Source organism: Dama dama, chromosome 28, assembly GCF_033118175.1.
Source record: "Dama dama isolate Ldn47 chromosome 28, ASM3311817v1, whole genome shotgun sequence".
In the NCBI taxonomy this organism is placed as follows: Eukaryota; Metazoa; Chordata; class Mammalia; order Artiodactyla; family Cervidae; genus Dama; species Dama dama.
The window spans coordinates 18,374,635-18,383,039 of record NC_083708.1 but is presented as its reverse complement, the minus strand read 5'-3'; the positions used below and the strand labels follow the sequence as shown (position 1 = coordinate 18,383,039).

Sequence of the window (8,405 nt, the reverse complement as noted above, 5' to 3'; positions counted from 1 at the left end):
CTTATTCATTGTCTTTTTAAAAATTCATTCATTTATTCTAAATGGAGGATAATTACTTTACAGTATTTTGATGATTTTTGCCATACATCAGCATGAATCAGTCACGGGTATACATGTTCCCCCCATCCTGAACCCCCACCCACCTCCCTAGTTATAGGGTGTATATGTCATTCCCAATCTTCCAATTTATCCCTCCCCTGTGTTTCCTCATTTCACATGCTAGCAAGATTATGCTCAAAATCCTTTAAGCTAGGCTTCAGCAATACATGAACCAAGAACTTCCAGATGGGCCCATCCAAGCACCCCAGGAGCCGGCGGGTGGCGGCCCTCGCCGGGGACCCTCCAGCGGGCCCAGGGGGACAAAAGTGGCTCTAAATCCAGCATGTGCGTACTGAGGCAAGTTAATGGATTTAATATGAAGCACAGAAGCAGATAATGCCAAAGAGCAAGCAGTAATTGGTACACATTTAGTGAGTGGGGCGGCCTTTCCTTCTCCCACTGCTGCTGAGATGGAGGAAATTAGTCGAATTCAGTATGAAATGGAATACACCGAAGGTATTAGTCAGCGAATGAGGGTCCCAGAAAAATTAAAGATAGCACCACCAAATGCTGACCTGGAACAAGGATTTCAAGAAGGAGTTTCAAACGCTAGTGTGATTATGCAAGTTCCAGAGAGAATTGTGGTAGCAGGAAATAATGAAGACATTCCATTTTCAAGACCAGCAGATCTTGACCTTATACAGTCAACTCCCTTTAAGCCTCTGGCTCTAAAAACACCACCTCGTGTGCTTACACTGAGTGAAAGGCCGCTAGATTTTCTGGATTTAGAAAGACCTGCTTCAACCCCTCAAAATGAAGAAATCCGTGCAGTTGGCAGGCTAAAAAGAGAACGCTCTATGAGTGAAAATGCTGTTCGCCAAAATGGACAGCTGGTCAAAACTGACTCCATACCTGTGTTGCGTGGTGGGTCTGCTGCCGTCACTTCTAATCCTCATCATGACAATGTCAGGTATGGCATTTCAAATATAGATGCAATGATTGAAGGAACTTCAGAAGACATAATAGTTGTAGATGCAGCTTCGTTAAGATGACAGATAATCAAACTAAATAGATGTCTACAACTTCTGGAAGAGGAGAACAAAGAACGGGCTAAAAGAGAAATGGTCATGTATTCAATTACTGTAGCATTCTGGCTGCTTAATAGCTGGCTCTGGTTTCGCCTCTAGAGGTAACCTCAGCTCTCAGAAATATTGTCTCAACAGCTGGAAATATAAAGAATTTGCAAACTTAAAAAAAAAAAAAAAAAAAAAGAACTTCCAGATGTACAAGCTGGATTTAGAAAAGAAGGAACCAGAGATCAAATTGCCAAGATCTGTCGCATCATAGAAAAAGCAAGGGAATTCCAAAAAGCATCTACTTCTATTTCAGAAGGCTTTGACTACTCTAAAACCTTTGACTGTGTGGATCACAACAAACTGTGGAAAATTCTTGAAAAGATGGGAATAACAGACCACCTTACCTGCCTCCTGAGAAACCTGTATGCAGTCAAGAAGCAGCAGTTAGAACTGGACCTGGGACAATGGACTGATTCCAAATTGGGAAAGGAGTACCTCAAGGCTCTATATTATCATCTTGCTTATTTAACTTATATGCAGAGTGCATCACGTGCAATGCTGGGCTGGATGCAGCACAAGCCAGAGTAAAGATTGCTAGGAAAAATATCAACAACCTCATATATACAGATAATAGCACTTTAATGTCAGGAAGCGAAGAAGAACTAAAGAGGCAAATAGATGGGGAAAAAGTGGAAATAGTGACAGATTTTATTTTCTTGGGCTCCAAAATCACTGCAGATGGTGACTACAGCCATGAAATTAAAAGACTCTTGCTCCTTGGAAGAAAAGCTATGACAAACCTAGACAGCATATTAAAAAGCAGAGGTATCACTTAGCCAACAAAGGTCCTTATAGTCAAGGTTATGTTCTTTCCAGTAGTCATGTACGGATGTCAAGTTAGACCATAAAGAAGGCTGAGCACCAAAGAATTGATGCTTTTGAATTGTGGTGCTCAATAAGACCCTTGAGACTTCTTTGGATAGCAAGGAGATCAAACCAGTTAATCCTAAAGGAAATCAACTGTGAATATTCATCAGAAGGACAGATGATGAAGCTCCAGTGCTTTGACCAATTGATGCAAGAGCTGGCTCATCGGAAAATACCCTGATGCTGGGAGAGATTTCAAGCAAGAGGAGGGGGCAACAGAGGATGAGATGGCTGAATGGTATCACCAACTCAATGCATGTGAGTTTGAGCAAACTCCTTTAGATGGTGAAGGACAGGGAAGCCGGGCATGCTGCAGTTCACAGGGTTGCAAAGAGTCAGACATGCCTTAGAGACTGAGAAACAACAATAACAATCTTACCTCCCGGTAACCATAAGTTTATTTTCTACATCTGTAACTCTATTTCTGTTTTGTAGATAAATTCATTTGTATCCTTTTTATATTCCACATATAAACAATATCATATTATATTTGTCTTTGTCTGACTTACTCCACTCAGTATGACAGTTTCTAGGTCCATCCATGTTGCTACACATGACATTATTTTGTTCTTTTTTATGGCCAAGTAATATTCCATTGTGTATATGTACCTCATCTTCTTTACCCATTCCTCTGTTGATGGATGTTTAGGTTTCTTCCATGTCCTGGCTATTGTGAATAGTGCTTCAGTGAATATTGGACTGCATGCATTTTTTTGAATCACGGTTTTCTCCAGATATGTACCCAGGAATGGGATTGCTGGATTATACGGTAGCTCTATATTTAGTTTTCTAAGGAACCTCCATACTGCTCTCCATGTAGCTATATCACATGTGGCTATACCAATTTACATTCCCACTAAAAGTGTAGGAGTGTTTCTTTTTCTTCACATCCTCTCTAGCATTTATTGTTGACTTTTTGATGGCCATTCTGACTGGTGTGAGGTGATACCTCGTAGTTTTGATTTGCATTTCCCTGATAATTAGTGATGTTGAGCATCTTTTCATGTGATTTTTAGTCATCTTTATGTCTTATTCTTCTCCAATAGACTGGAGAAATGTCTATTGACATCTTCTGCCCATTTTTTGATTGGGTTGTTTGTTTCTTTGAAATTGAGCTGTGTGAATGTTTGTGTATTTTGGAGATTAATCCCTTGTTACTTCATTTGCAAATATTTTCTCCCACTCTGATGAATGTCTTCTCATTTTGTTTATGATTTCCTTTTCTGTGCAAAAGGTTTGAAGTTTAATTGGGTCCCATTTATTTACTTTTGTTTTTATTTTCATTAATTTCAGAGATGGATCAAAAGAGATCTTGCTTGGATTTATGTCAGAGAGTGTTCTGCCTGTGTTTGCCTCTAAGAATTTTATAGTATCCAGCCTTACATTTAGATCTTTCATCCATTTTGAGTTTATTTTTGTATATGGTGTTAGAAGTGTTCTAATTTCATTCATTTACATGTAGCTCTCCAGTTTTCCCAGCTCCACTTATTGAGGAGACCATCTTATCTGCATCGTATATTTTTGCCTCCTTTGTCATAGATTAGGTGACCATAAGTGCGTGGGTTTATTTCTCGGATTTCTATCCTGATCCTTTGACTGAATTTCTATTTTTGTGCTGGTACCATACTGTTTTGATAGCTGTAGTTTTGGAGTATAGTCTGAAGTCAGGGAGCCTGATTCATCCAGCTCCATTTTTCTTTCTCAAGATTGGTTTGACTATTTGTAATCTTGTGTGTTTTCAAATTGTATAATGAATTGTATACAAATTGTGTAATGATTTGCTCTAATTCTGTGAAAAATACCATTGATAATTTGATAGGAATTACATTGAACCTGTAGATTGCTTTGGGTAGTATAATCATTTTCACAATATTGATTATTGCAGTCCAAGAACATGGTCTATCTCTCTATCTGTTTGTGTCATCTTTGATTTCTTTCATCAGTATCTTATAGTCTTTTGCCTTCTTAAGTAGGTTTATTCCTAGGTAGTTTTTCTTTTTTATGCAATGCTAAGTGGAATTTCCCCCTTGATTTCTTTTTCTTTTCTTTCATTGTTTGTATATAAGAATGCAAGAGATTCTGTGATTTAATTTTGTCTTCTGCAACTTTACCAAATTCATTGGTGAGCTCTATAGCAGTTTCCTGGTAGCATCTTCATGGTTTTCTATGTATAGTATTAAGTCATCTGCAAACAGTGACAATTTTACTTCTTTAGCAATTTGGTTTCTTTGTATTGCCTTTTCTTCTCTGATTGCTATGGCTAGGACTTCCAAAGCTATTTTTGAATAATGGTGAGACCGGACATCCTTGTCTTGTTCCTGGTCTTAGGGGAAATGTTTTCAGTTTTTCACCATCAAGAGTGATGTTTGCTGTGGGTTTGTCATATATGGCCTTTTTTAATGTTGAGGTGGGTTCCCTCAATACCCACTTTATGGAGGGGCTTTTTTTTTTACTCACAAATGGATGTTGAATTTTGTCAAATGGTTTTTCTGCATCTATCGAGATGATCATATGGTTTTTATTTTTCAATGTATAACACTGATTGATTTGTGGATATTGAAAAATTTGTATATCCCTGAGATAAAGCTCATTTGATTATGGTATATGATCCTTTTAATGTATTGCTGCATTTGGTTTGCTAGTCTTTTGTTGAGGATTTTTGCATCTATGTTTATCAGTGATATTGGTCTGTAATTTTCTTTTTTGTGTGTGCTATCTTTGTCTGGTTTTGGTATCAGGGTGGTTGGTAGTTTTGTAGAATGAGCTTGGGAGTGTTCCTTCCTCTGTAATTCTTTGGAAAAGTTTCAGAAGGGTAGGTGGTACCTCTTCACTAAATGTTGAGAGAATTTGCCTGTGAAGCCTTCTGGTCCTAGACTGTTTCTTTGCTGGAAGATTTTTAATAACATTTAAGTACTTGTGATTGGTTTGTTCATATTTTCAGTTTTTTCCTGGTTCAGTCTTGGAAGCTTGTATCTTAGAATTTATCCATTTTTTTCTAGATTGTCCTTTTTATTGGTGTAGTTGCATGTAGTACTCTCTTATGATCCTTTGCATTTCTGTGGTGTCCAGTGTAACTTCTTCTTTGTCATTTTAATTTTATTGATTTAAATCCTCTTCCCTTTTTTCTTGAAAAGTCTAGCTAAATGTTTACCAATTTTGTTTATCTTCTCAAAGAACTAGTTTTTAGTTTCATTTATCTTTGCTATTGTTTTCATTATCTCTATTTCATTTATTACCACTCTAATTTTTATGACTTGTTTCCGCTAATAACTTAGGGTTTTGTTTGTTCTTCTTTCTCTAGTTGCTTTAGGTGTAAGGGTAGGATGTTCAGGATTTTTTTTTTTCTTGAGTTAAGATTGTGTTGCTATAAACTTCCCTCTTAGAACTGCTTTTGCTGCGTCCCATAGGTTTTAGCTCATTGTCTTTTCATTGTCATATGTCTCTAGACATTTTTTGATTTCCTCTTTGAGTTCTTCAATGATCCATTGATTATTTAGTAACATACTATTTAGCTTCCATGTGTTTGTGGTTTTTACAGTTGTCTTTTTTTTTTTTTATAATTGGGACAGTATACAACTTTGACAGACTCCTTTCCCGATTTGGAACCAGTCTGTTGTTCCATGGCAAGTTCTAACTGTTGCTTCTTGACTTGCATACAGATTTCTCAGGAGGGGCAGGTAAGGTGGTCTGGTATTCCCATCTCTTTAAGAATATTCCACAGTGTGTTGTGATCCACACAGTCAGAGGCTTTGGCATAGTCAATAAAGCAGAAATAGATGCTTTTCTGGAATTCTCTTGTTTTTTGATGATACAATGGATGTTGGCAATTTGATCTCTGGTTCCTCTGCCTTTTCTAAATCCAGCTTGAACATCTGAAAGTTCTCGGTTCATGTACTGTTGAAGCCTGGCTTGGAGAATTTTGAGCTTTACTTGGCTAGCATGTGAGATGAGCGCAGTTGTGCAGTAGTTTGAACTTTCTTTGGCATTGCCTTTCTTTGGGATTGGAATGAAAACTGACCTTTTCCATTCCTGTGGCCAATGCTGAGTTTTCCAAATTTGCTGGCATATTGAATGCAGCACTTTCACAACATCATCTTTTAGGATTTGAAATAACTCAGCTGGAATTCCGTCACCTCCACTAACATTGTAGTGATGCTTCCTAAGGCCCACTTGACTTTGCACTCCAGGATGTCTAGTTATAGATGAGTGATTACACCACTGTGATTATCAGGGTCATTAAGATCCTCTTGTATGGTTGCCTTATAAATTGAGGTGCTCTTATTTTGGGTACATATATATTTTAAATTGCTATACCTTTTTCTTGGATTGATCCCTTGATCATTATGTGGTGTCCTTCCTTGTCTCTTATAACTGTCTTTATTTTAAAGTCTATTTTGTCTGATATGAGTAGTGGTACTCCAGTTTTGTTTGATTTCTATTTGTGTGGAATATCTTTTTCCATCCCTTCATTTTCTGTGTGTATTTGTCCCTAGGTCTGAATTGGGTCTTTGGAAGACAGCACATATACAGGTCTTGGTTTTGTATCCATTCAGCTAGTATCTTTTGGTTGAAGCTTTTAATCCTCTTACATTAAGGCAGTTATCAGTATGTAAGTTTCTATTGCCATTTTCTTAATTATTTGGGTTTGTTTTTGTAAGTCTTTTATTTCTCTTGTGTTTTCCACCTAGAAAAGTTTGTTTAGCATTTGTTATAAAGCTGTTTTGGTAGTGCTGAAATCTCTTAGCTTTTGTTTGTCTGTAAAGCTTTTGATTTCTCCGTTGAATCCGAATGAGAACCATGCTGGCTAGAGTATTCTTGGCTGTAGGTTTTTCCCTTTCCTCACTCTAAATATATCATGCTACTCCCTTCTCCCCTGCAGTGTTTCTGCTGGAAAATTAGCTGATAACCTTATGCAGATTCCCTTGTATGTTATTTGTTGCTTTTCTCTTACTGCTTTTTATATTTTTTCTTTATATTTAATTTTTGTTAATTTGATTAATCATGTCTTATATTTTTCTGTTTGGGTTTATCCTGTATGGGGCTCTGCATTTCCTGAGCGTGGGTACTATTTCCCTTCCCATGTTAGGAAGTTTTCAACTATAAGCTCTTGAGATATTTTCTCAGACCCTTTCTCTTTCTCTTCTTCTTCTGGGACACCTGTATCTCACATGTTGGTACATTTAATGTACTGGAGGTCGCTGAGACTATTCTCATTTTTTTCATTCTTTTTTCTTTATTCTGTTCTACAGTAGTGATTTTCACCATTCTATCTTCCAAGTCACTTATCTGTTCTTCTGCCTTAGTTTTTCTGCTATGGATTCCTTCTTCTACTCTGCTTTTCATTTCAGTTATTATACTATTCATCACTGTTTGTTCTTTACTTTTTCTATATTCTCATTAAATACTTCTGTATCTTCTCAATCTGTGCCTTTCTTCTTTTCTTGAGGTCCTGGGTCATCTTTACTGTCATTACTCTGAAATTTTTTTTAGGTAGATTGCCTATCTCCTCTTCATTGAGTTGGCTTGTAGATTTTTACCTTGCTCCTTTGCCTGCAATATACTTCTTTGTGAACTTACTTTTTCTAACTTACTGTGTTTATGGCCTCCTTTCTGCAGGCTGCAGGGTTGTAGTTCCTCTTGTTTTTGGTGTCTGTCCCCTGGTGGGTGAGGTTTGTCTGGGCGCTTGTGTAGGCTTCCTGGTGGGAGGGACTGATACCTGCACTCTGGTTTGTGGAGCTGGGCCTTGTCCTTCTTGTGGACAAAGGGATGTCAAGGAGTGTGTTTGGGTTGTCTTTGAGCTGAGTGCAACTTTAGGCAGTTTGTCTGCTGATGGGTGGGGGTGTGTTCCTATCTTGATAGTTGTTTGGCTTGAGGTCTTCCAGCACTGGAGCTTCCAGGCCGTTCAGTGAAGCTGGGTCTTTAGGCTGAGATGGAGACTTCTAGGAGAGCTCATGCTAATTAATATTCCCTGGGGCTGGCAATTCTCTGGCAGTCCAGTGGCCAGGACTCAGTGCTCCCACCATGGGAGCTCAGGTTTGACACTCACCCAGGGAACCAAGAGCCCACAAAGAAAATAAAAAACAGGAAAACAACCAAACAGACAGAACTCCCCCCCCTCCCCCCCGCCCCTCCCTCACCCCGCCCAACCAAAGCAAACAATAAAAACAAAACTGCCTACACGGGGATCTTTTCTTGTCCTTTTAGGTTTCTGAAATCCTCTACTAGTGTTCAGGAGGTACTCTGAGCACACTGTTCCACTTGTATGTGTATTCCTGATGTACTTATTGAGGAGAGGTGAAGCCCTAGTCCTTCTATTCTGCCATCTTGACCTCCAAACTCTAGAACAAGTAGATTTTAATGCTT

The 8,405-nt window shown here is 38.3% G+C and overlaps 1 pseudogene; it reads left to right on the top strand.

Moving 5' to 3' along the window:
* Positions 1–295: 295 nt before the first annotated feature.
* LOC133047948 (mitochondrial fission factor-like) lies at positions 296–1,286 on the top strand (annotated as a pseudogene).
* The last annotated feature ends 7,119 nt before the right edge of the window (positions 1,287–8,405 follow it).